General features: G+C 46.2%; 1 long non-coding RNA gene across 5 annotated transcripts in view; it reads right to left on the reverse strand.

Annotated features, from left to right (window-relative positions):
• LOC142603190 (uncharacterized) overlaps positions 1-27,679 on the reverse strand; it is a 246,655-nt gene that overhangs the window by 23,234 nt on the left and 195,742 nt on the right. For 4 of the 5 annotated variants that reach the window (XR_012837070.1, XR_012837069.1, XR_012837074.1 and 1 more), the window contains one exon: positions 1,788-2,089. This is a non-coding gene — a long non-coding RNA (uncharacterized LOC142603190). Of the gene's footprint in view, positions 1-188; positions 287-1,787; positions 2,090-27,679 lie in introns of those variants that run through there. The other variant, XR_012837072.1, reaches the window with a different exon arrangement.

Below are 27,679 nucleotides of genomic sequence, written 5' to 3' on the forward strand. Positions count from 1 at the left end.
TTAAGCAGCAGTGCCCAAGGATGTCACAAAATTAAGGTAAAAAGTAACTTAGTTAAAATGAACTTGTCACTTTATGCACCCAAAGACAACAGGCATTACACCTGATAAAAATCTCCGCTTTCGCTCCCGAAACAACAGGTGTTTTGGTGATAAAAGTCAAGACAAAAGTGCTAAAGCCTTTCACATACTTTCTCCAATTTCTACAGCAACAGAGCTTTGACAGAGGGCTTCTGACTGCTCAATTTGATGGCCAGGCAAACTTATAAAAGCTGAAGCGCCGAGTTTCCTAGGGGAAGACATAATGAAATAAATGCACTCATGAATATGTATGGCAGGAGGCGGCCATCTGTTCTCCACCAACATCTTTTCTTAAAACAAGTTTCAAATATTTCGGCAGAGAAGTTGTATCTTTATTTCCATGTATGAAATTAGACCTTGAATTTTCACCATCTCCGGTCATTATGTGCTATTGTTACGGAAATGGGTGGGGTTTTTTTCCCCAAGGATAATCAAAAGATTGAATGACAATATAGCTTTACAAAGTTCAGGTGGAGACTTCAGCGTGTCTGTGTAGAAGCTTCAAAATATTGATAGTCAGGGCACGCGTCGCATAATGTAAATATAACTTGCTCTGTCCTCCTTCAGAGAAACAAGAGCCTATGATGTGCTGCCCTCATTTGTATCTTACATCCATCCGATTTCCCTTTCGCTTCGAGAGAAAACATCATAAGGCATTTTTATTCAGTATTCATGAAGTCGGTGCCGGCGCGGACTCTGATTTGCATCGGGGGAAGCGGGGCAGGAGCAGAGGAGCTGCTCTCCCCTGAGCCCCGGGCAGAGGTGGGAGCGATCTGGGAGCTGGCCCGTGCCCCGGGATGCCCCCGAGCTTTGCCAGGAAAGCCAAGCAGATCCCGGGCTGCGTTTACCTGCGCTTTGCAGGTCCTGCTCCAGCTCCCAGAACTGCACGGGGGGGAAGCCAAGCCTGAACCAGGCTGTCAAGGACAAAGCCTGTTCCCCCTTAACATCAAACATTTCCATTCGCTGTATTTATTCTTGCGGACAACCCAACAAACCTTCCCGTGCACGAGTTTCCCCGACGAAGAGCACGCGTGCGTGGTTTATAGCCCTGGCTGCTCTCAGAGCACGGGGCCGAGCGGCAGGGCTGGTGCCAGGACCGGGATGTCCGCAGCCACTGCACGGCCCGGCGGGGAGCGATGGGGGCACGGTGTGACGCCGGTCGGCCAGTGACCGAGCTGCGCCCAGCAGTTCGCCCCTCCTTGGGACCCAGCAGCCAGACCTCTGGTCTTTGGGGCTATCAGGGATTTTCCGGAATACCAAGGGAGAACAAGAGACGTTCACTTCAAAGTTACATTTACAAAATACGTAACCACACAGCCCTGTGAAATCCTGCTCCGCTGCAGGCACGAGCCCTCCTTCGAGGGTGAGCGTGCAATTACACACCGCTGACAGGGCCACAACTGCACAAGTAACGCAGGTTTTGGTACCGATGGGCAACTGCCGGCGCACTTTGAGAGGGGTTTTGAGCAGCAGAAGCTGAGACGTGGGGACAGAAAACCCACAGCGCTGTAAATCACAAACTGAGTGGCAAGAGGAGCGGAGCTGAGGTGCCCCACAGGAGAAGCGTATCTACACCTGTTGCTGTTACTCCGTTCAATGTTAATTAATAGGCAGCTCTTGATTACTTAAAGCAATGATGACGTGAGACAGCCCAGATGAACAAAATTCCGAGCGATACAAAAGAAATTAGTCTACAAGAAGATACTTACGTTGAACAGCGCTGGGACGGAGCTCTCCTCCGGGAGGGTCTCACCAGCCTGGCCACAGTCACCACCAGCTCCCGGCTCCCGCTCCGGGCTGCGGCTGGACCCCGGCAGCAGCGCAGGGTCTCCGGCAGCGCGGGGCGCACGTCTGCACCCCCAGCACCACGCTCAGCCCTCAACCGCTTCGCAGGGCCGGCTGCAGCTTCTGCTAGCACCAGAATGATGTTCAGGAACTGGATTTTACATTGGACGGGAAGTTTAGTTGCAAAGTGGAGCAGATATACACGTGAGGTGTCCTGTGCTGAACTCTGGAAAAAGAAAAAAAAAAAAAAAAAAAAAATTAGGGGTTTGTTTGAATGTTTCAGTCTCATAACCAAACCCATTCCTTTCCATTTCAGCCTCTTGAAAGTACTTACGTATCTGTTTTAAAAAACATTTCAAAGCTAACCTAGATGAAAAGATGTGGTAGTAAAAGCATTAAAATGGAATATTATCTAGATAGTCAGGATTTTTCTGAACAAACCTCAGAACATCAATACTTGCCCAAACCTTTCAAGTTCACTGAAGTGAGTTTTTGGTCAAAAAAAAATGCCACAACAGGACTTTCCCACCGGCCCTTCCTTGGCAGCATGCGCGAGCAGCGATGCCAAAGCACACGCTTTGAAATGCAACGCAGTTATTTCAGACGCAGCCTCGGCGCGAGCCCCAAACTCTTCTTCCAGCTCGGCCACGCCGCTCTCGGCGCTCTGCTTAAAGAATTGGTCTTTGAGCACAAAGAGACTCCGACAAAGCCGAGACAGGCCCCCAAAATCAGGGCGGCACAGCGTGAGAGCCCCTGCGATTTCTCAGCCCCTCGGCTGAAGTCGCTAATTAGCCGGGCCGCCTGGAACGAGCACACCCTGCGAGTTGCTATCACAGCCCCGTGGCAGGTTTGATCCATTTATTGCCCCATCCACGCTCTCAAATTAAAAGGTAGGAGTCGAGCTCCGCGGCAGAGCCTGCAGCTGCGAGAGCTGTGCCGTACAGCCAGTTAGAGAGCTCGTCTCCATAATTACACAGAACATTAACCCCAATACCGTCAGCGCGGCGCAGTTATCGTCTCCCCTCTGGACGCGTGGCTTGCTCATTTCTGTCTGCGAGCGGGGCAGTGCCCGTCGGAAACGGCCGGGCTCACTCCCAACCCGCTCGACCCCAGCCCCGCTCACCTGGGGATGGAGAAAAGGTTGGGCTGATTTCTGGGGCTCCTTTCCTAAATTAATTTCTGCAGCTGATCTTAAACATGGGCAACCTGGGCAGGTTACACCGTAACAGCTTTTCCATTTGCATCCGAAATTTGGGCATTATGCTCAACCTGCTCATCCATTTCCATTCAAAGGTGCAGATTACTAAATTTGCATAATAACTATCTACAACTAATTATCCACATTTGTTCATGGAACCAGCCACTTTCCGTAGGGCTTAAAATTACCATAAACTGTGCATAAGAATCAAGAAAACACCGATTTATCTTATTAATGGTGGCAAGGAGTTTACGCGTTAATTAGCAGCGTATTACTTTGAAAATGCATTAAAGCGCTCTAAGGACCAGTTCGCTCGACAACCTCTAAGCGTTTTTGAGGATGCTGCAGGCCAGTGCCGGTGCAGAAGAAAACCCGAAGCTCTAAGAGCAACCGGTGACACGAAGGAAGCGCAGAGGGAGTCGCCATCCCAAACAATTTCTGTTTGGCACAACAGGCGCAAACTGTGTGCACGCTGCAAAGCTGCAGAAACCTGCGTGAAAGTTATTTAAACGGGACAGCTGAAGACGAGCGAGATAAAAATAACTGCTTTCCAAAAAAAACCCCAAACCCAACATAACAACGAGAGCAGCAGTGTGTACGTCAGCTTGGCAAGCGTCCTGTTCATAGAAAACTGGCAGGAAGATTTGTTTTTGTTTGTGGAGACCTTTCTATCAAGGTGCCAACCCGAGGTCCTGTCTCCTAGTGACCTCTGAAACGACTCGATGGCATTCACAGCACTCCGATTGCTTAGTCAGCCTCTGCTGAAAAGCCTGCCCCTACCCGACGCTGCCATAGAGCGGTTCCCATAATATTCATTGATGCTTAATTTTTTTCAGCGGCAGGTGGTATGATTTCTGTATCTGCAAACACTAAACATCCAAACAGAGATTTTTCTGGTTAATAGCTACTGCACAACTGCAAAGTGTTATCGCTCCTACTCAGTTTTAATGCCATCAGTAAAGCTTAAAGTAAGAACTTGCGTTTGAGAAAAAGATGTTCCCGCGAACCTTTAAGTGAGGTTTTCACTCCGGGAAAAGACGACAACACTACAGCCTCTGCCACGTATTATTTTTTTCCTGCACTCCAGGGACACCCTCCGTGACGGTTACTAACGTGACTGCCAAAGGCACCTTGGCCACGCGGACGCTGAGTGCTCAGAGAGAACCGGACAAACTCCTTGGAAACTCCCAGCCAAACCCAGGAATTCAAGTGAGATTTCGGTGCCCCTCGTGCCCCGGGCAGCGCCCAGCGCTTTGGCACCGAATCCCTGACCTCGGGGCACGCGCTGGGCAGCGGGGTCGGGGAATGCCCCAGCTCTGTGCTGGTTTGTGCTGGTTTGGGCAGGACCGCAGCCAGGTCTGCTTTCAGAACCGGGAGGCTCAGGCTCTGCTGCTCCACGTCAGGAGGCGGAAAGGAAAAAAATCAGCGATGGACAAATATGGTGAACTCATCTGGGATCTGTGCATCGTTCTCATACCCCAAATCTTTCCTGCTTCCACGAACGCAAAGAACAAATGAGAAACAGATTGTGATAAACAGTCAGTTTTCATTTAAAAGACCCAAACCCTTTACTTTGTACTGGTACAAAGAACAGAAATGTAAAAAAAAAAAACAAAAAAACAAAAAAACCAAAAACCAAAAACCAACAACAAACCAACCCACAAAACAACTGATTATTTGCTGCTTTTCCATTAAAAGAGACATTAATATTTAATGGCAATGGTCTGCTTTCAAACAAACACTCATGTGCCACACCTAATTTTCACAGAAAATAAGTCCCCCATACGTCCCTTTCTGCTATGGATTTTGAACACAACGCTTTCTCTAATAAAACCGTGAAAGCATGGAATCTGGTTCACATAACATAAGCTGCATGACTATAAATCTTTATTTCACGGATTTAATAAGAGGATGGATTTAACAATTCCTTTTTGTCAAACATTTCATTAATTTCTTAGTAAAGAAATTCCTGGGTTTGAGGCATGTTTTAAGGAACTCATTTTGCCTTAGCTATCCTAAAAAGAGCTATACTGTAATTGCCGGGTAGTTAATCTAGTCATTGTGCCTATTTTTGTTCTTCATTTTCCCAAGCACAATTTGAACCTTCCAGAGAGATAACGAAAAAAAGAACAACCAAGGCATCTTTTACAGCCCATCAGGTGAGATTCTCATCACACGCCAACCCCATGCAGCTAAAAATTAAATTGCAAAACCTGTATCAGCTGCTCTCCGATACCGTTTTCCATGTCAATAAAGTAGCAAGTCATAAATAAATAATAACGTGCAATGGCCAGAAGTGTCCCTGCTTTTCTGCAACCTGCTGGAGTCACTGTCCTGGCTGTATGGGAGGGCATCACACGTAGGCTTTTGCCTTTCCCCCAGACATGCTAGCATCTCCCTCTCCTTCCCTCACCCGCTTCCTGAAAGCGGCGGCCTCTAATTTCTCACATGCAGCATCCGCTGCCATCGTCATCATCCACGGCCGCGTTTTGCTGCCGAGGGCTCCTAAAACCCACGCGGGTTGTATACGCACAGCTGATGGCAACACGCTCTGCACCGCCTCCCGTATCTCTGCTACGGACCTACCCAAACGCCCGCGCGCCAACGAGGCAAACGGAGCAACAGCTCCTTGGTTTGCATGCAGAAAAAAAAAGGCTTTTTAAAACGCAAACCAGGTATCCATCGCATCCTTCTTGGGCAGGGTTTTTAGGAGGGGAAGGTGGTCACGCAGGACGCCTGGTTTGGGGGTGGCTGAGCACCCGCGATGCAGATTAGAGAAGTCCAACTGTTTTTCACAGATGGCCGAGTACTTTTTGCAAAGAATGTTTTTAGCCACAAGGCTGATTTTGATCTTGAAGACTAAAGAAACATCAAAGGGAAATACCTACGGGTATACGCTAGCGCTCTTAGAACAAGCACGGGCTCATGAATACTGGTTTATAAATATTCAGTACAAATATTGTGCCATCTCCGTGCGGGCTACGCGAATATTTCACCTTATCCCAGCTCTTCTCACCTTGCAGCCCCGCAGACGCTCGCTACCATCGGACCTTGGGCTTCACGGCACCCAGGCTGAAGCCGACGTTCAACAAACCGCTCCGCGTCCTGTCTCATCTCGCGGCTTCTTTCCATGTCTACCTACGATTTTGTTGCTAAGACTGGGCTGTGAAATCACTGTTAGATGTGATTTGAGGGTGGTGATGTGTTTATAAAGGTAGCGCTGGGTGTGTGAGGCAGAGGGAGGCTGAGGCCGTGAGCAAGATAGCTGCAGCAAAAATTATCGGTAGCCCAGGATGAAACCAAAAGGACAGTTACTGAAAATGGCTATTATCGCTTAATTTCGCAGCAAAACGTGTGGCAAAAAAAGAAAACCTGAAAGAGCGAATCTTGAATGCACAAGGCTTTACAGAAGCTTCCCATTAAGAATTTCCCACGGTATGCAAAATTAATTTTGATTTATCTTCTACATTGTTGTTTTTAGAAGCAACTGAAGAACAGAAGGGGGTGTATTATTTCATTTAAAAATCCACTGTTTCAGGCTAGCACTCACCAGCTTGGCAAAGCTGTTTACAGTCATGTTCTCCACATTCTCCTTTAAAGACCAGCATTATTTCTGATCTCACCCCGAGAAAACCTTTGTGAATCTGCTAAATGACTCAAACTTGAATCTGCAGTCTTCTCAGTCTCAGCTTGCAGAATCACTATATCAAATCGTTTCTCTGCCCAGCTAGATTTTAAAAGCAAGTTTGTCAAATGAGGGTCCATGGACAACCTAAGAAGCCTATAAAGAAAATGTTTCTGTTCTCCACACAATGCTGGAAAAATCGCGAAACTTTTAAACAAGTAGGAGATGTGACAGCAGTAATTGGTCTCTGTTAACAGCTAAATTCAAAGGAAGGAAAATATTAGTAGAAAAACTATATCTGCGCATATATAACATAGTTTTTGTAGTCAGAAGCTTTCATGAGAGGCAGAAGTTTGACTCACTGTTGTAATTAAAATGTTCTGTAACGGTAGTAATTACCCCATCAGGTAAGGCACAATGGATTGCAGCGCATACCCACAATGTGACTGTTATTTAAAAGTTTCATTTCAAATTTTGTAGCTTTTGCAGATTTTAAGCAACTTCCTACTGCCTTTGGAGCATGAATTTTTAAAGCGGTACAAGGCACAACAGCCCAGCCCAAGCACCTTCGCAGAATATATCGGTATTTTCATTGCCTTCTCTGTTCCTACACTCCAGAGAACTTAAAGTCTTGCAGAGAACAAACCAAGAGTGTTTTTTATAAAATGCGGGTTGGGTTTTTTTGTTTGTTTTTTCTTTAAGAGAACTAGTTATAATAAAGTGATCAAATTAAAAGCCATCTGGGCACACCTCGACGTTGGCAGCAGCCACGAACATTTCAGACGGTGCGAAGAGCGCGGTGTTAGGCAGAGGTCTCTCACCGCCCTCCCACGCCGCTGAGCATCTCTGCCTTCAGACACAAACACACCGCAAACTTCTGGAAACCACCCCAGAACGTCCCAACCGCCACGGAAATGACAAAGCCCCCTCCCTTTGCAAATGGTTTTGAGGTGCATTGACCTCAGGGGTGCTAAATTTTTTTGGGGGGGGGTGGGAGGAGTGTTAAGACCTATATTAAACCAAAGCAACATAGAGCATCAGATTATTTTGGCAATTTGGGGAATTCTGTGGTCTGGAGACTTTGCAGAGCATTTTCAGTACTACAGCAACATGAATTATCTCTCATTTCTTGCATCAAACCCTGATGTCATGTCTGGAAAAACACTAAACCCTGTCAATTCTCTCCGTCTTCCCCAGTTTCAGTCAGACCTTTGCAAACTCTGCCAGTGACACAGCAAACCCTTTCACTTTGGAAAGGGGCAATAAAGACGATGGATGCTTTTTGGAGTTTATTTTCGATGTGTCCGTAAACATTCCCCTAATAGCTTATCGCAGCTGATGAGGAGCTTTGCAAAGCCAACTGCTGTGGACTGAAAATATCTGACAATTTTTTTTTTCAAGTATGCCGTACAGAAGGAATTATTTATATTGGAATAGCGCTTCCCTGTGATCATGAAAAATACATATTTGTCATAGTTAACACTGGGACAGGGGACGCAGGCACTGTTAATGAGCTTTTATTAAGAAATCCTATTTTAGTCCCTCTCAACTCCAGCGCCTTCCTCCAGGGAGGCAGCGCACGGCTCTAGATGCTTATCTGGCACAGTTTATTTTCCCCTACACACTAAGATAATTAAATCACTGTACTAAATTCAAGGCAAAAGCTGAGACGTCTCCCACTTGATTTTCCCTCTGCAGACCTAAGGACCACGCTACGACCAGGATGTTCCCAAAACCAAAATAATTCAGCCCTGAATTCCTTCTCTCCCTCCTAAGGACCACAGGAACGATGCCACGTTGTTTTAACACAGGCCTAATTTGAAAGCTGCTTTGGGATTTTTTTCATTATTATTATATTTTTAAAGTGTGCATTGCTATCTTTCTACCTCTAAAGAAAATCATACTAGAGAGAGAAAATGAAACATATCCAGATTTTGATGTTCAAGAGGCACTTTAGTTAGGGAGAAATAGGTCCATCATTTAGAAATACCATCGTTTACAGCGATACCTGGATTTCTGGGAGCGAAGTGAAAAACAGCAGCAAGACCTTGAAAAAAATGTTTTTGAGCAACTTCCAGCACAGCCTGTATGTTTTCAGAAGGAAAAGACAAGTGCACGGCCTGATAAAAGCGTGTTCTGCCAGCGCTCGCCCCCGGAGCATCCCCTCGCTGGCAGGGCACGGTCAGCACGCGCAGCTCTGAAGGGCTCACCCGCCTCTTCCTTGCCAGCCGCCCTCAGCACTCCCTGCCCCGAGATGGAGGTCTGGCCTTCCCGGGAGCCAAAAGGTGCATTTCTTCCCCCCCCCCCCCCCCCCGAGTAAGAATAATGTATTTAATTCCTGGCACTCTGCATTTTATCATGCCTTTAACTATTCGTTTCCTTGCTTTTAGAAGCTGGGTTTAGTAAGTAACGCGAAAGGCAAGCACGCTGCTGTCACTTAGCAACCTAAAATGGGTTTTGGAACAAAGATCTTTATTTCTGGAACCACTTAACAGCTTTGGCTGACGAGGGCTGAGGCGTTCGGGAACGGCACAAGCCCCAGCCCCTCTTGCTGCTGATCCGCTCTGGGGCCGTACGCAGGGCTGTCTGTGCGTCTGCAGCTTTTTACCCTCACTTAGAACTCCTCCACTTCACGGTGAAGAGCAGGAAGGACAGAAGGACAATTTTAATAAAAAGACAGCCAATGGCATTATTTTGTGACTCTGGTTTAGCTAATTTATTACAGCCCGCTTAACGCTAGGAGACTGGTAAAAGCAGAGAACAGCTCACTTCATGCCCATACCTATAGATCCTATCAGCTATTCTCCCTTTTAGAGAACACCCTTGAATCTCTCAAGATCTCTGCGTTTGTGGCAGTGACCAAGTACAGAGCAGAAAATCCCGCTGAGCATTTGCAGGCAGAGGAGCCTGAAGCCGCTGCAGTCAGCCCTGGCGCGGGGTTTAGCTGGTCCCTCCTGCTCCGTCAGGCTTCCTCATCCATGACCCGAACTTCTGGGGGAAAACTGAAAATACCCAAGACAAAATCAACTGAAAGGTATGATTGCTGTGCACCTCGAGCTGCGCCCAGCTCTGCTCCAGCCTCCTTCTCCACCAGGAGGGAGAAGGATAGCTACGTGTTGTGGGCACGAAGACGGGGTCCCTCCGGGTCCCATCCTGCGTCACCCACCAGGTGGGAGAGCCAAGAGCTCCTGCTGCTTGCAGTGGATCTGCCCCTTGCCTTAGCTAGGACAAGCTTAATTATCGCCAGCTTTAATTACCGTCCCAGCTTCCCAAAGGGCTTTCAACCTATCTCAGTTTTCACATCTCATCCCTACTAGTTCATTGCCGCTCTGCCGTGCACCGTGGCGGCTGCAGAAGCTCCCCGACACCTCCAGGCTGGAGCAGAAAGAACAGAGAATTCACATAAAAGTGAATGAAGTTGAACCTCGTTAAACTGGAAATTTGTGTGTGCTGTCTGCTCACCACCATGGATGAATACCACTTTAATGGGCAATATAAAACCAAGCATCCACCATAAATTTGTCGTTGATCACTAGAAACAAATGCTGCTGCACTACTTGCCCTTTTCTGCTTGTATCCTCTTGTCACCATGTACACGAGGTCAACTTGTTTGGCTATATATCCCTGGTAGATCGAGATACCTTGGTAAAAAATTAACACGGGCAGGAGAGTATGAAATACAAAGCAAAAAATGAAGAAGGGAACTAAAGAACCCACAGCAATTATAATAGCTAAAAAGTCAGTTTTACCTTCTGAATATTCTTCTTCAAGGAAACAGATTCAAGATGACTTTTACCTCTTAAGTCCCATTAACCAAACAGAACTGTTCAAAGAGCAATGAGAGAATGTAAAATAAATGCTGTAACGTGACAGAGTAAAACGTGTGAACCCAAACTTGAAGACGCTGCCTCTAATCAAAGCCTAATATTCTAATTTCAAGTAGTATTATTATTACAGCCAAGTTTCTCCTAACGTTTTGGAAAAACAATTTTTGCTTATGCATTTTTGACGATTTCTGTTAAGGACAATCAAAGATATGCCATCTGTGATCAACGGTATTTATCAAAAATAAGCCTAGGTTTAGGAGTTAGTATTTAAAACAATTTCACCAGTAAGTATTACTTCACTGCATTTTGTCAAGCCATAATAAAGGTTTAAGATAAAGTTTTCCCACACAAATACATAGATAACTTCATAGGGAACCCAAAATTTATAGTTGGACTCATTTTATAATGAAATGGTGTCAGATACAAGCTACCCAAAACACTGAGAGCTCTGACATCAATTTATACGCTTTATGTGTGAGTCTAGTTAATTCTCTAAGATGACTTCTGATTCCCTGCAGGAGATGGGATATAGGGGGCATTTGACTTCGCATGAGAAGTTTGGAATTGTCTGGGTTCACTATGAATACAGGCAGAAAGTTTTGGGTGAGACGCCTGAAGTGCATTAACCCTCTCACTGCTAAATCCAACTGTGACATTAAGTCCAGCAGCCTTGACGGTGGCTAACTCATGCCAACACTAGATCCTGTGAACAAGCATGATTTCATCAGCCAACAGAATGGTAAAACTTACCCGATTTTCATCTCCACAATACCAGTTTCTAGCCAAACTGCTAATGTTCATCAGTCATCTCTCGCTGGCAGCCAAGACTCAGTCCTATAGAGAATGACCGTTCCTGGAAGATTTCTACCACTGGCCTGTCAAGGTTTTAGTTTTGTCTACAATGGGACTGGAAAACACACATTTTAAATTTTGGATTCAGATAGTTTCAATTTAAGAGCCAAATAGGAAAAAAAGTTATGAGTTAAATGCTTGGACCAGAACCTGGAAAGAGGCACCAGAGCAGGACAACGCCACCACAAAACCAAACCTGAGGCACAATGCAAGCAGGCAAAGTTATTGTCAGAGACGTTAACAAGTCCATTCCCAAACATCATTTTATTTTTGCAATCATATAATTTTATTAGCGGGGTTTTACATGTCAATTAACTCCTGCAATTGACAGACAATTTTGTGACCCTTTGAGATGAAGCGCTCTGTCCTCGAGTACGGATGACCTAGTGCAAGGACAGCCTTCCTAGGAACCAGCATTAATCACAGAAATGACCCATTTTTAAATGCACAGCAGGAAGTAGTTTCCCTTACAACAACATTACTCAGGACACGCGCAAGTCGTCTTTAGTGAAGTTTTCATTAAATAAGATTCAAGCCCCTCTGAAATCAATAAGAGTCTTTCTATTGACTTTGGTGGGCGCCGGATGAGGCTCGTGCCGCTGCTGCCACACTGAAACAGAGTGAAAATGTAGTTTCATCGAACCAATTTATATCGCTGAAATTAATTTGCCCCCCCATAACTATAAAGATCTGCAGAGAACTCCACCCATTGCTGTCCACTTTAAATCTCGCACGCGTTTTCTCTGGTCACAGCGCGTGAACAGCTACGGCATTTCACAGGCTCAGCCAAGGCTGGCACACCTTACAGCGTTCACCCGTGGTCTCCTGATGCCACTGTTCGAAAACTCGCTAAACATAATGTCTGAAAGAAATCACAGGTCAAAAATTAGACAGCTTACAATTTATTCTTACGTCCTATTCACTTTTGCCCTTCAAAAGAACTCAGCCCTGGGGAGCTGACAAATAAAGATAAATTACCCTTCTGCAGCGTTCTCTCTAACTAAGCCATTGTAGTGATTAAATGAACCTTAGAAGCCAAATTCAGCTTTGATAGCTAAAATTGGGTGGAATTTTTTGCCTTTTTACAAATACAAAGCTCGTAACTTCCTGGTATAAAAGGCTGAATTTGAGAAATTTTCCTGGTTTAGCATTTTGGGGAAGTTAGCTTCACATTCATTTTAATGGACTCAGCCATGTATAGTAGGTGCCTAGACAATTTACGGATGCATCTCTAAATATGATGACGTACACACGTGTATATATAACTACGCACAGGACCTGTCTCCAAGCTGAGCCATCTCACAGGGCAGCGCATCCTTGCGGCGAGGCCACCGGCTGCGTGCTGGAGCGGGGTGCTGGAAGGTCCCTCGGGGAGCAGAGAGGGGGACCCGTACGAGGCGTTAAGGACACCAACGCCACTGCAGCATAGCAGTCATTCTCCTTCCTCATTGTTTAAGAAAAACTTGAAGAAGCACTGAAAGTACCAAGAAAAGGGTTCAAGGACTAGCAGTGAGAAACCGCAAGAAGTTCAATCTAGTTTAGCTAGAAGATGACTGAGAGATGGCTTGATTACAGTGTATCACCTTGATTATTTTCAGGAAATAACAGCACTGGAGGGTTCTTCAATCTCGCACTGAAAGGTGCAAGAGGAATAAATGACTGGATGCCGCAAAATTCAAATGAGTAACGTCCAAATGAACTCAAGCAGCGTGGATAACACCAAGCTGAGAAGCAGTGAGTCTGCCATTGCTACGTGTTTCGGAACGAAGACTGGATGCCTCTCGGGAAGAAATGTATTAATATGTACAGGTATTTAATAGACAGGTAAACGAGGAAGGAAAGCATGGATGTTCCTGCATTCGCAGGCAAGGACAGGACGAAGCTGAGCAGTGCCTCCGAGGTCCTGTTCTGTCTCTGGCAGCCACAACGGGAGATGCTCTTCGGGGGGAGCTCATGCTCCCCTCTTTGCCAGCCCTGGTGGAAACTGTTAGTGAAGAGAGTAAAACTGCTTCAGCCCCAACACTGATTTTTCCATCCTGTGCCCACAGATAACCAACTGGCTACTGAGCTGACGAGTGCAGAGAAAATCTGAGTTAGAGCAGAAGACTCCAGTATGCATCAGCCAGCAAATTATAAATAAGCTGCCAATAGCCAGGTATTTACTGTAAAGTCACAGTAAGCCCAAACTTGTGTTCGCTCTTCTCCCCAAACAAATGCATGACTTAAACATACTGAAGGATGCTTAGAGAGACAACGCTTCTGTAAGTAAAATATTTCTAAAAAGAAATAAAACCACCTAATGTTCATGAAAAAACCAAAGTTACCAGAATGTGAACACCAGATGTGTTAGTGTCAGAGCATCCTTCCGTCCTACTAACACACACATCTGTCTGGGACTTCACAGCAGGGCGGATCATTCACCCTAAGGATCCAGAGGACGTGGCCATTCTTACTTCTGACACTTTATTTGGAGGGATGTTAAACCTGATCCACAGCCCATAACAGGCAACGGGTTTCATGATTTCTGTAGGACATAAGGAAGTTTAAATTCTGGAATTTTCAGATTCCAGCAGCAGGGATTCACTTTAATACAAGGGGGGAGAAAGTGCCTATAAACAGAACCATTTCAAGGAGAAGAAAAAAAAATTGTACATCTGTATGCTTCATTAAGAATGAAACACAGTGAGGTTTAGGAGCCGTGCTAGTAAAACAAGGGGGCTTCTTGTATTCCAGGAAATCAGAATTTTAGCCAAGTCATGAAAAATAGATGCTGTGCTTGTAGTTTGAGGTTTGATAAGAGATAAGTCTAATTATCCTCCTTTTTAGCCTGAATTCTTTGCACTCAAGAGATCAAGGTATATAGAGAAAAATATATTAAAAAGAGGATATTAACCCCCCCACACACACTTCTGCCCATCCCCATAACTCTTATAGCTCATTAGGTAAGCTCTGCTGCGCTGTTGCTGGTAATTAGGTTCAGAGTTTGTGTCACTATTGTAATGGGTTATTGATCACTGAAGTTCTCAAAGAACTTCATAGTTCTGGGAGTTTGGAAAAAAAAAAAAACCCAGACCCCATATAATGAGTGCTAGTCTTGATAAATTTGATTTTAATTACATATTACAAGTCCTGTTACACTTCCCAACCCTAAGCTTTCATTTCTCCCCAGCAACAGTTTTATTTTAAGCTTTCCTTCAACTTACTTACATCTTTGTTGGCCATTTGGCCTGGGGATATTTTTCACCTGTCCCAGGATTCTTGGGAAGAGCTATTTTTTATTTTATCAGGTTTTTTAAGAGAGAGCGCACATGCCTGAGGATGCAAAAATAGGCTGCACAATGCTGTCAGCTGCCAGAGCCGCACTGGTGGTCTGCAGACAGGGGAGAGCACCCTGTTTATGCCGTCCCCTCTTCCATATATGTGTCCTTTCTTGGCCTTGCTTTATTTATACTAATTTTAGACCAGTGCAGCTCCTTGGATGCCCGCAGCATGAACTCTTTGTTTCTATCTGCGGGAGGACACCCTGTGCTGAGCATGGAGGACTCATGGCCTCAAGACTCCCAGACGCCGACCGGCACACACCGCACGACCGAGCCAGCGATGAAACGCGGCCCCAGCCCCTGGAACCCCCCCGGGACCCAGGGCTGGAGCATTCCCCCTCCTCGGCAGCGCTGGGGTGGGATGCCGGGGAGCGAGCGGGGCCGCAGCCACACCACACCGACCCGTCCCAAGGGCTGCGAGCTTGGCACCTGCCTCTTGGGCGAAATCCATTTAAAAGACTAAAAATTAAAACCGGCAGGAGCTGGCCGGGCTTCCCCCACGCACGCACCCATCAATCCTCCAATTTCTCACCAGCCCAAACTCTGCAATCGCTCTCAAAAGCGAGTCAAATCCCAGTGATCTGCTGCAGTCACGAAAGGGTCCGTGGCCCTTCCCAAAGTGACCGTAAATCTCTGCCTGCCGCGGCACACGCGCATTATTACAGATTGCGGCAGTGTGAAACGATCACTACATTTAATTAACACTTTATAAATTGCCAGTTAATTATTCTTCACATCTTTCAAGACGCAGCTCTGCCACTGTTCAAGCCGAACAGCTCTTGCCTATCAGGACTCGATGTAAGCCACGGAAGAGGGGGAAGATGCCACCCCAGTGCCCTTCAGGCCTGGAAGAAGATGCTGCAAGCATGCAGAAATCAATTAAGTGCTGGAGGAAGACAGGAATAAGCACAATTAAGGGGGGAAAAAATGCCCAGCAAAGTTTAAAAGCTATTCCTCAGTCCCCAGCAGACTGCAATTGATACCCGACATCAAGGCTGGTAGAGGTGGGCAAGAGGAGGTTTCTCCTTAAGTGAAGGATTTTGGTTTCCCACAATTCAATATTGCTTTATTCTAACTGCATCCAAATATTTATGCCAAACCTGCAAGCTGCCAATCCGCCAACAATAAAAGGGAAGACGCAAGTCATTTAACTGGTACCAGAACGTGCCCAGCCGGGAAGGCGAGTGTTGGGCAGGTAGCAACTGCGCATTAAACAAATCAAAATTTGGTGGGGTTTTTGTCAGCTTAATGGAGAAGCCAAAGGGCTTGCTGCTCTTCAATGCTGCTATGACTCTGCCTGTGCTAGGACTCTTCCTATATTTTAAAATGCTATATAATTATGTAAGTAACCACATTTAATCTTGCAGTTTGAATTGGGCCCAAGCTGGCGGAGAGCAGGCAGGTAGCACGGGTCCAAACCATCCCCGAGGCTTCAAGCACGGCTGCGGTTCCCTCCTGCCAGACCAGATCTCCTCCAGCAGAAACCAGCAGGCCAAGAGGACCTGCCTGCGACCCTGCAAAAACCCGAGCTGGAGAAAGATGAAAGCCACATCACACTTTTCTGTTAACTTATACAGCACTGATGGTGAGAAGTGGATCGACGTGCCTGCGAAGGACGGGCGGCTCCTGGCCACAGCCGCATCGCACCCCACTGAGGAGACGGGGTGACGTCTCGGCCGAAGGTTTACCCCTTCGGACTTGCACTACCACAAAACCAGACTATTCTTTTTAAGCCACAAGGCCGTAATGGCAGCCATAAATATCAAGCCGTGCTTTTATAGCCAGGGCTACGAGTGTTTAACCAGCCAGAAATAGCGCAGGAAAATCCTTCTCCTGGTTTGTTCCCAGCATCTCCCCGGAGCCCAGGGGCTTCCCATGCGGAGGCCATCCTGCTGCAGCCCAACAGGACGGGCACACGTCGAAATCACAAATCCTGACTAACAACTTATTCGAACTCAGTGAAACCTCTGACGAGATTCGTTTTGCTTTGTTTCGGGCAGCAATCATGTGTTGTTTCACCTTTTGTGCATGCAGCTATCCAGCTCAATCACAGCAAAGTCCCTTAACCCATCAAATCTGTAAGAGATAAGGAATGTATTTTCTCAAAAAAAAAAGTAATTTGTGAGCTTCATTAGAGAGACTTTTCCCCTCCCCTTTTTTTTAAAAAAAAAAAAAAAGATAATTCTTCACTTGTCTGATTCAAGCCAATGGTGGTATAAAAATGTTTAGATACATCTTTAAATAACAAGCCAAACCTGGGCCTTACTTCTGCAGTACAAATATTTTATTTCAAACAAGTTATTTTATACATTTATTGCAATGCTAAAGAGATCATTGAGTTGTGGATCTTCTCTAGAAATATCTATTTGTAAGAAGTCATAACTCACTTCTCTGAAGTTATCTAGGTAAGTATTTAAGAAGTACGACTTAAAACACTAATTTACATTTGTTAATTCAAGGTTGTTCAAACTATTATAAAAATTTCAAAGAGGAAAAAGAATTGAATAGCTTAAAAGCATCCTTTGAAAACTGAGATATTACTTGCCTGCAGGATTTTCTTCCCCTAATCAGCCCACATAGAAGAGTTGTCATTTCTATCTAGTTCACTAGCAGATATGCTTTAGTTATTAAATATTAAATCAGAGAGAACAGAGATTCAATTCAGAAAAATATAGTTCAATCTGCCAAATTGCTACTTTCATAAATTATGTTGTGAACATATTTCGATAAAAATGGGTTTATTTAAAGATGCAACCAAGTCTGGTGATAAATGAGACCCCATTTCAATTCAAGTCTGCAAGTTTTAACTCAATAAATATGAAAGAAATCAATCTTCATGGTGCATTTTCCTTTCTTTTTTTATTTTTTTTTTTTTTTTTTTTTAACTTTTGCTGCCAAGATATATTCCTGCAATAAGGAATGGTGTTTACCATACCTAGAGATTTTAATATAATATCCACAGAGGAAACAGCTATCTGGCTGAACAGAGTAAGACAGAAAAAGAGAGAAGAAATTATTGTAAATCTTTTACTAACTAGGGCTGAGCAAATAATTCGTCATGAATAATTCAGTCAACAAATGCAGCCTCTTTTTATGCTCACAAGTCATTTATAAACAAACCATGATTTCCTTGTTTTCCTTTTAGTTATTTGACTTAATTCAATAACTTAATTCTTTTAAAAACAACAGCTCCAGCGATGACCTGTGAATGTTCTCTGGTGAAACTGTGTTTCTCAGTTTAATCTGACCAGAAAAAACACAGTGCTACTGCTTAGACAACGCCTCTCCCAACGAGACAGAGCGAAGCAGAAGGAATTCAGTGTGGACGCGGGCTCACACGCCACGGGATTACACCGACACGGGGATACTCCTGGCCTCTCCTTGCCATTTTCCATCTCAAGTCACATCTCGGGGAGGACAAAGCTCATCAGGACTCTGAATCCATCCTGCGGGTCATCCTGTCCTTACCCCCTGATTTTGCTTTAAGCTGGTGATGACTGGGCTCTAACACAAGGCTTGGGAACGGCTGCACTTGGGTTAAAAGCTTTAAACCAGGGAGGACAGGGGAGGACCACGTGGAGCCAGCCCTCGGAGCACTGCTGAACGCACGGGAGGGTCTCCAGCCGGAGCACCAAGGAGAGCTTCAGCTGCCACCCACACCGCTGAGCGAGCCGGGGGCGACGAGAGCATCTCCACCATCGCCTTTGCGTACTCACTGCTTGGTCTACAAGTGTTAAAGTCACATCTCCACTGGGTGTGGAGCAAGGACACACGGGCTACTTCTACCAAGAAAACCTCCCGCAGCTTGGAGACGCATCTTCAGCACAGCCCACGGAAACGTGGTTCACGGTACGCTGCTCTGAGGACATCAGACTTTCGAAGCCGCACTGTAACCTCCCCTACGAGAGGAACGAGCACTGCTCCTGCTTTTCCACTCGTCCTCTGGCAGCGTAACCCCATGAAGTGCCCAACCAGACATGGCACCAAGTCAGACGGCAAATCTGCATCGCACGTGCGACCAGCTCACACTCTCCACAGGCAGAAAGGTCCGTCACCACGATGCTAACACTGCCCCGCCAGAAAACCAGCCAAACGAAGAGCCGCCTCTCTTGCCCACCCGTCCGTACCTCTATTTCTGACTTCTGTGAGGGCACAGCAGCTTCTCACGCAACCCAGCAGGTCCTTTTGTGCAGGGCACCTCACACAGCCCTTTCCGGGCAGACGTACGTGCTCTGGGGCGGCCAAAATCCAGCAGTCCCATCGGGCTGGTGCTGAGCTTGGCCCGATGCTGACGGGGACAGTCACCCCAGGGACTGGCTGGTGTGAAACCGCAGCTACTGGCCCCGAAAAACCACCGGCCCCATCGGTGGCCATCTGCACCAGGCCAGGCCGCTGCGGCACGGCGCTGTGTAACGCAGGCTGGAAAGAAAACATTTTTCCCCCTGCTTTTCTGCAGGATTTTACAATTCCTTCCGCAAAACTAACAGTTCTCACCCCAATAAAAGGACATTTAACTTTTGGTTTTACACAGGCTTTTTATGCGCATTATTGCAATCAAATTTAATTCACTCCCTGCTAGTTGAACTGGCACTCATTTCAGGTTGAAGTGGTATCAAATAGCAGCCCCTTTCTACTGAATTGCTGAATAAAAGGCCAAATCAACTCCTGTTTAAAGCAGCTTTGCAGTCGGACCGCAGTACGCTGCCAGCGGAGAGCGTGCACACTCAGCCACACTAACGACATCGTTAAACTTTAAATTGGTTGATTCATTTCACAGGTTCATCACCAGAATGAAAGTATCACAGTTTCTCATAATATTGTTTTAACTATCATCATTACTCTGTGACTTACAGCTATACTGAAAACTAAAACTTAAATTACAAATGTCTTAATTAGCCAATATGCTGATCATTTAATTTTAATTTCAGACCACAAGTTAAAGGAGGCGTCTCTGCAATGTTTCCAGTTTATTTCAATAAACTGTCTCAAAACGGTCTTCCAGGATACAAAAAAATCTCTAGTTTGAGTCCATTTGCCATAATATATAAATAAATGAAATGTTAATATTAACATTTAGGGCAAAATAAATTAATTCTGCTTTAATTCTACATTTACTGAAACACTTAGTTTCCAAAGCTTTGACTCAAGGGGTATGACAGCATTTATATTACGCTTTCAGAAAGGAAAGGAGCAGAGAAAGGACAGCAAGAATAAATCCAGTGGGAATGAAAGATGAAGAATGACCAGGAACTGGCAGAGACACAAACGGATACAGACCCCACGGATATGAAGATGAGATGCTAACAAAGCTCGTGCTCTCGACTGTTTGGGACGCAGGCTGTGCTCCCTCCTCCCTACTACGAGTTTGCTAGCCATTTGAGGAGTAAAGCTTTTCAATCACTTTATTACCTGCTAATTTTCCATCCAAACTTGTTAATTGTCAATTTATAGCTCATTTAATAGTAACCCCATATTTTCTTTTAACTGAAGAAAATATTCTCTCTCCTTGACTCTTAATCCCAAATGCACTTACAGAGCTCAGCCTGTCCCCTCCGTGCTATCAGGCTGAACAAGACAAGCTCCTGTACTACACTTTTATGAGAAAGATCCTACGCTCTTCTTATCATCCCAGAAACCCTTTTCTCCACCCGATCCAAATAATTTCATCTTTTGCAACAGAATTCCTGGAACCGCACAAAATATTCCAAAGGAGGTCACACCAAGACCTCGCACGGCAGCTGTAACCTTGGCCAGTCTTTACGAAAGCCGCCTTACCTCACGCGTCCTAACAAGTCAATACATCACCCAGGCTTGTCACAGATGGGTCACACACCTCCCTCATCCTACAAACGACCACTCTAAGTCAGACTTTTTTCCCTCCCCATCATTCCTCGATGACAAGTCCCTAAGTGACAGCAAAGCGTTGCTATAAAAGCATTATTTTGCATTTTATGACATCCAATTTCCTCACACTTCTCTTACCCTGATCAATACTGTCATCTAATTCTCCCTACATCCCACCCACACCTCTGCCAGCTTTACTTGTGCAAGCTCAGCGAGCGCACACCCGATCCCCGCCGCTGCCATCCACCCCGGTAAGGCCAGGGTCTCCCCGTTAGCCAGCTCCTCCTCTCCTTCACAGCTTTAATATTAAGTACCATTGTATCGACTTCAAACAGTATTTCCTGTGTGTCAGACACTCTGCTTAAATCTAGAGAGATCACATCTAACTCTTATCATTGTCTAGAAAAAAGGAGACCTTTTACAGAAAAAAAGATTAAATTAGATTGCGACACAATAGTAATAATAATGTATTTCTCGCCGCTCTCCGTTTGCCTCTGTGACCATGACAACTCTCTCCTTCCGCCCCTCTAACGCTTTGCGGAGCGCTGACCTGAAGCTGCCACGTCTCCTTTTTTAAAAGGCAAGTATTACCTGTGATAACTCTCAGGTTACAGGGTAGCACTTCTGACAGATGGGGATTCATTAAAAACCCCTGGAATTACACTTAAAATTCACAGGACAGCTCTCAATAATCCACAACTGGGATTGCCTGGGCTGCCTGATAATGTCAAATTACGCACCCCAGGCCCTTCTCCTGCCTTGGGTACTGTAAATCCCATTGCCCTGTGCTCATTTCCATCGAGCAGCCCATCGTCGCCCTCACGCACATCTTCATCTTCGTTAAGGACCGAGAGACTGTTCTCACTCCCTGGGTTGGGGAGTCAGGATACACACGGGGCGAAACGCAATTATTAGCGTCGCAAAGCAGACAGTCTAACTGGGCTTTCAAATTCAGGTGACAGCACATCTCTCGAAAAGAAACACAACACAGACGTCTAGATATCAGTTAACAGGGGGGCAAAACACACCCCACAATCTCGATGACGGCAGAGGCTGCGCCTAGCTGAGCCACCAGCGGAGCAGAGCTGGCTCCGTCCGAAGCAGCCGCACGCCCGATGCCTGCGTCCTGCTCCTGTCGGCCACAGATCGCAGAGCATCTGCATTCAGGAAAGGAAAACCACGGCTGGATCTCACGCTGGAGAATACTTCAGCTGCTTCCCTAACAGACCCAAGCGAATAGAAACGTATCAGCTGCAAATCCGATAAATAACCAGGAACGTGTGTAAGAAAATCTGGAAAACTCCTGACTGGAGGATGCCACAGGTCAAAAACAAGTGCTATTTAATATGACTACTTTGAGACCACTTTTCACTAAAGCATTAATTTATCACATAAAACCCATGAGTAAAGAGGATTTGCAAAGGTCACACAAGGGAATATATCTGACCTGAGCCATGACAGTACCTATTTGATTTTTCTGTAATAGTAAGGCAAGTCTCTGAATGTATGGGGGTGGGGGAAAGAAAAAAAAAAAAAAGAAAAAGGAAAAAGTGAAAGTCAGCACAACAGCTGACAGCTGCAAAAGAAAAATAGTCAATAAAAATATTCACTGGGGCCACAATGATGTTGGGAAAAGCCTCAGACTGAGATCCCTGCACCTGTAAGCAATTTCTTGAAGATGTAGCTGCGAAGGAAGTGCCATATGGTGAAAATCCAATCTATAATACCCTGCTATGTTGAAAGCAAAGCCTTGTAAACAGATTCATATGCTGCAAGTTCAACTAAGGTAAGAAAGGCTTAAAGGTCAACCTGGAGGGCATAAATTGGGGTTTTGGAAATGATGCTGGGAGATCACAGGAAGGAGAGATTTAGAGAAGCCCCAGGAAGTTAATCTGCCGCAGATGGCTCGGTTCTTGCGAGCACGGGCACTCTCTCGAGTGCTGACGTACTGGCGGCATCTCCGCAAAATGGGATCCTGATGGGAAGCTCACTTGGAAGCTGCCAGTGTCTGCGTGCGCACCCAGCACCTGAAACAGGGCGTGAAAAGCCCACGGCGCCGTGCTGCTTGGGGAAATAATCTGGTATCTCGGGAAAACCCCAAACATTTAAGCAGCAATAGGCCAGCTAGGGTGCTGTTCTTTGCTTTTACATTTCTCTGGCTGTTTGCAAATTAACCAAGACTGGGTACATTTTTAGCGGATTAAACTTTATTTAATGTTTTCCATTCCAGACCACCCTCCCCTCCCTGCAGGGATGGCGTGAGCCGTCCGGTTGCCATTGCAGCCTGCCGTGTTCTGGAGGGCATTTGCCTGGGGCTTTTGCTTTGCTTGTTTGTTCTTAAACATGCAGAGGGTGCGTTATTTAGATAACAACCCCAAAACAAAACCAGGGGAAACTTCAACCAGAGCAAGGTGGAGAAGGGAGCAACTTTCACTCCCCGTGGGAGGCACACGCGGGTCTCGCAGGCTGACGCACACTGCCCGGGCGAGCACCGCGTCTTGGCCAGCCCCAGGCAGCACCCCAGTAAGCTGGTTTAGGGGTACGCAGCAACACATTTTGAGGTCCTCCCTACCGCTCTTCCCAATTCCCCAAGAAATTACCAAGACTTTGAACACACCGGCCAGAGGTAGCAAACAACAAACCTTTCCCTGCTGCAGGTGATGTCTGCGATGCCCCTGCGTCGTGGCAGGACACACGTGTTTTGTTCTGGAGCAGAACGGACTGTCCTGGGGCAGGAATAACACTGCTTGTATCTTATTACTCTGGAACAGGGCTGAAATGATTACTGGAAGGCAACCTACAGAAATTATGTTATTATTAATAACAATGGTAATCATCATCATCTGGTTCTTACCATCAGCTATCGGAAGCTGATGCTCTGTTCCTCAAACACAGGCTGCCAACAGCCCAAGTGAGCACCTAGTTCCTAAAGGCTGGGCTGAGACCTAAGAGAAAGAAAACCCAAACAGTAAAGCAATCACACAGCGTGCCGGCGCCCGTCACACCACTGCTCTAATTAAGCTCCAGGCTGGTAAACGACCTGCCTGCCGTTAGCGGCTGGCTGGGCTGCCCAGGCTGGCCCCACACCCTCTAGAACCATTTTCAAACGGCCTCTGCTTTACCTGCTCCTCTCCCTACCTGGCGCACGTACACAACACGATGAATTACAGTCAATACCAAGGAGCAGAAGACCTGAGATGTGTTGTATACTCGCACCAAGACTCGAGGTTTTTGCAGAACTGGAAATGCCGAGGGACTGGGGACATCAACACCCGCCTCTCAAAGGGATGCATGCCCCTGAAAAGAGCCGGTCCCAGACCCGTCTGCTTACACAGACCGAAGGATCCCCATTTTTTCCACGCACAGCTGAAAACTCTACGTGCACATTCAGAAACTTCAAAATATTCATCCTCAGCCACGGGGAAGCAGAACCCCTCTTGCCCCCGACAGCACAGCCCGGCCCTTGCTGCACTCCTCTATGACAGCGAAAAGCCCGCGCCATTTTCTGAAGCTGCACAGACTCACACCACTTTTTCTTGGGAAGGGATCGGTATTTGCACTCTGTCCTTAACCACTGCTTCGGCTCAGCATCTTCCAGTGCCTCTGCCCCGTGCTGTCAGCAGGGAGCAAGGATATCGGAATCAATAACTGAACTTTCTCTGCTGCAAAGAGTTACACATGTTAAGAATTTTAAATAAAAAAATAATCTTAGAAGCCTTCTCTCACAGACAGGGGGATATATTAGAAATAATTCTTCTTGGTAGGCAAGGTTTGCAGGGGGGCAGTGCTCCCATCAAACACCTTAGTGCTAAAGTAATTTGTTGTTTGACCTACAGAGGACCGCACGTGCCATGCTGAGAAATACAGAAGAGTTGGGAGATGACACATCTGCTCTGTTTCCTGGCAGCCTAACACAGATGTTACATCTTGGTTTTCTTCCTTGCTGAGAAGAAAAAGAAACTGGGAAGCTGCTGCAGAGAAGACTCCCGGTACCATCGGATTCCTCCTCCGAACCCGTGAGCATCCCTGGAAACGTGGTCTGTGCAGCACGAGATCGCTGCTCTCCTAACAGGCCGGTCGAGTTTGCTTCAAGGTTGAAACAGAGGATGCACTGACAAGCGGCTGTGGTAAGAGGCTAATTAGAGGTGGCTCCATTAGCCCCCTCCAAACGATGGCTGTCCCCGCATCAGCTCACAGGTCTGCCTGCCTTTGCCGCCCGTCTCTGCGGGCAGAGCCTGTGCAGAGACGCGTAGTGAAGCGCTCGCTCTCCTCCCTGAGCGATGCTGCGCACAGCTGATAACCGCCTGCTCCTGCAGGCTAAATTAAGTACAGAGACACCTAAAGAAAGAACTCTCTCTGCCCCGTGGCAGAATTTCTGCCTCCGGTGTTCCACCATAAAAACAGTGCACAGAGGTGCACTGGGCATCCAAAGATAAACAGCCAGGCTAAGTACAGAGAAGAGGGTTTTTTTCCTTCGCTTTGCTCACTTCTAAATATTGCAGCTGAATTTCTGGTGCCAGAGATGCAGATCTCCACAAGTATTGACATTAGCTCTTGTTTGGAGAGCAGGTATCAAAGGGCATCCGATCTGCCCTGGAAGCGGCTCGCTGTATTTGAGCAGTTACGAGGCAGCCAGAAAGCAGGAAAAAGACGTAGAAAACACAATCAAGATACTGGGAATTCAAACGGCTGAAGGGCAGATCACATGGTGGAACTACTCGAATATAACAATACCCATTATTACCAAAACATTATGCTGCGTTAAAGGCCTAAATAATAATAAAAACCCCTCTATAGAGAGCACACAGCTAAACACAACAGAAATCATCTCTGATGGTGAAATTTATTCAATTCCTGTCGTCTTCATCAACCACATTCGTATCAGCTTCAAAGGATCCACGGGTGGGTAAGAGCCAGCCACAGGCTGGGCCACCCGCCTGCCCTGTGGAACACGCAGCGGCATTCACAGGGGTTAGAGCCTACCAAAGTCTGTTGGCTTTAGTAAACTCGTTCAAAATCATCATCACCAGCCAAAAAACACACCAGCTCCTGGGGAGTTCCTTAATGGAGGAGCCAAAACTAGTTTCTTTTACTTCCCTTCTTTTCCATACTTGGAAATTTTGAATTTGTATCAATTTCTATTTCTTCTTTTCCCCCCCTCTATTATTTTTATATCTAATAATTGCCTTTTTCATGCTCTGAGCTAGAGAAGATTTTTAGCAAAAGCTGTCATGTTTCTGGGCTGTTGAATCACAATCTTTTAAATCATCTAATAAAACTTTGTAAGAGACTCCCAAATGCCATTCACATGTTCACCTCTACCTTGTTTGTCTCGGTCAATTTTGCTTGCAATTTTCCTCATCTTTGGGAAATTAGCCATTTTGAAGCACTAAAATATATATAAAACTGTGTGGGACTACTCACTATATACAACTTACTGTGGCTCCTTAAAAGATTCACACTTTCTCTCAGTGTCTAAATGCTTAGCAGTTCATTTTCTCCTTTATAAAAAAGTCCCCAAATTCTTCTAACATATGAAAATTTTAAAAAAGAGCAGATCACTCCCGAGGCAGATTGGAAATACTCAGATTAAGTCTCTGGGAAGACAACAGTACATTTCTGGGCTTGCTTTACACCTTTATAACCAACCGCCTCATTGCAGTCATCTTTCCATACTAAAAGTGGCTTTATTTTACGCCCGTTGCCGTGTATCCGGACAGAACTCGCCTAACTAATTGCAGTAATTACGGCCATCCCAGTGTGCCTTGATTAGGTTTTGACGGTGTGGCACGTCGAGCCCCGGAGCCTCAGCCCTGCCTGGCTCGAGGCAGCTGCTGGCGGGTAACTGGGACGCATGGCTTTCAAACCATGAGGAGAAGAGAAGCAAGAGGGATGGCAGAGACCCAGTGTCCTGCTTTGGATTTAGGGTGGGAATAACACCGATAACACACGGATGGTTTAGTTGTTGCCAAGCAGTCAAGGACTTTTCAGCTTCTCACCCTGCCCTGCCAGCGAGGAGGCTGGGGGACGGGACAGGGCCAGGACAGCTGACCCAACTGCCCACAGGCATGTTCCATACCATATGACATCATGATGACTATATAACTTGAGGGAAGCTGGCCGGGGGTTTGGACCACAGCTCGGGAACTAGCTGGGCATCAGTGGTCTGTAGGTGATGAGCAATGGTGCCGTGCATCGCTTGTTTGGTATATTCGACTATTATTATCATTCTCTTCCTCTCCTGCCCTATTAAATTGCCTTTATCTCAACACACGAGTTTTACCTTTTCCCCCCCCCGATTCTCTCTCCCCTCCCACTGGGCAGGGGTGAGCAAAGGGCTGGGTGCTTGGTTTAGCTGCCGGCCAGGTTAAACCACGACACCCTCCAAACACTGTATTGCATCTACCACTCAACAACTCCAGACACAATTGCTCCCATCTAACCTCCATATCCTAATGACTCCAGGACATCCGAGCACCTTCGTGTAGGGCCAGACAGGCAGTTGAGCAATGAAATATCTGCGTAAGGCATTTCTTGTTGACCTTCTTTAGCAATCAGCTTGTGGCCCGAAACATGAGTTTCATTAGTGTGGTTGTATAATTCCCTTCTTAATGTTAGCGACTAATTCATCCCAGTTTCCAAGGCGGTCTCTGCCTCACAGCCCACAACTCGATCTTGTGTTGCCCCAGTTTGAGCGGCACAGAGCCATAACCATGACCGCATCCGCAGTGGTTAGAAGCCCAGAGCAATTCAACGGAAGGGAAGAAACGTCTCAGGGAGGTAGCTGCGTGTCAGACGGGGATGGGACTGGGAGCAGACATACCTAACAACCTCATTAGAAAACCCCGGCCATTCCTAACGCTCACCGAAACACTTTGTGGCATTCCAACCCCCCCTCACTAGGAAAACCAGCTGGAAACACAAAGGATTACTTTTTTGCCATGTAATTTTAAAAATACTTCGCTGGGAGTCCCTTGCAGGCTCATAAAAAAATACTTGTTTGTCAGGCTGTACAATAACACGTCGCAATACAAGTGCTGTACTGCGAGACAGCGAAACACAGCGCCCAATGAACACCTCCACACGAGCCATTTTTCAGCTGTCCTCTGCCCTGGCTTTTGTGCCGGGGAGATCTAGTTTGCCTGGTTTA

The sequence above is a fragment of the Balearica regulorum genome, chromosome 10 (assembly GCF_011004875.1).
Source record: "Balearica regulorum gibbericeps isolate bBalReg1 chromosome 10, bBalReg1.pri, whole genome shotgun sequence".
In the NCBI taxonomy this organism is placed as follows: domain Eukaryota; kingdom Metazoa; phylum Chordata; class Aves; order Gruiformes; family Gruidae; genus Balearica; species Balearica regulorum.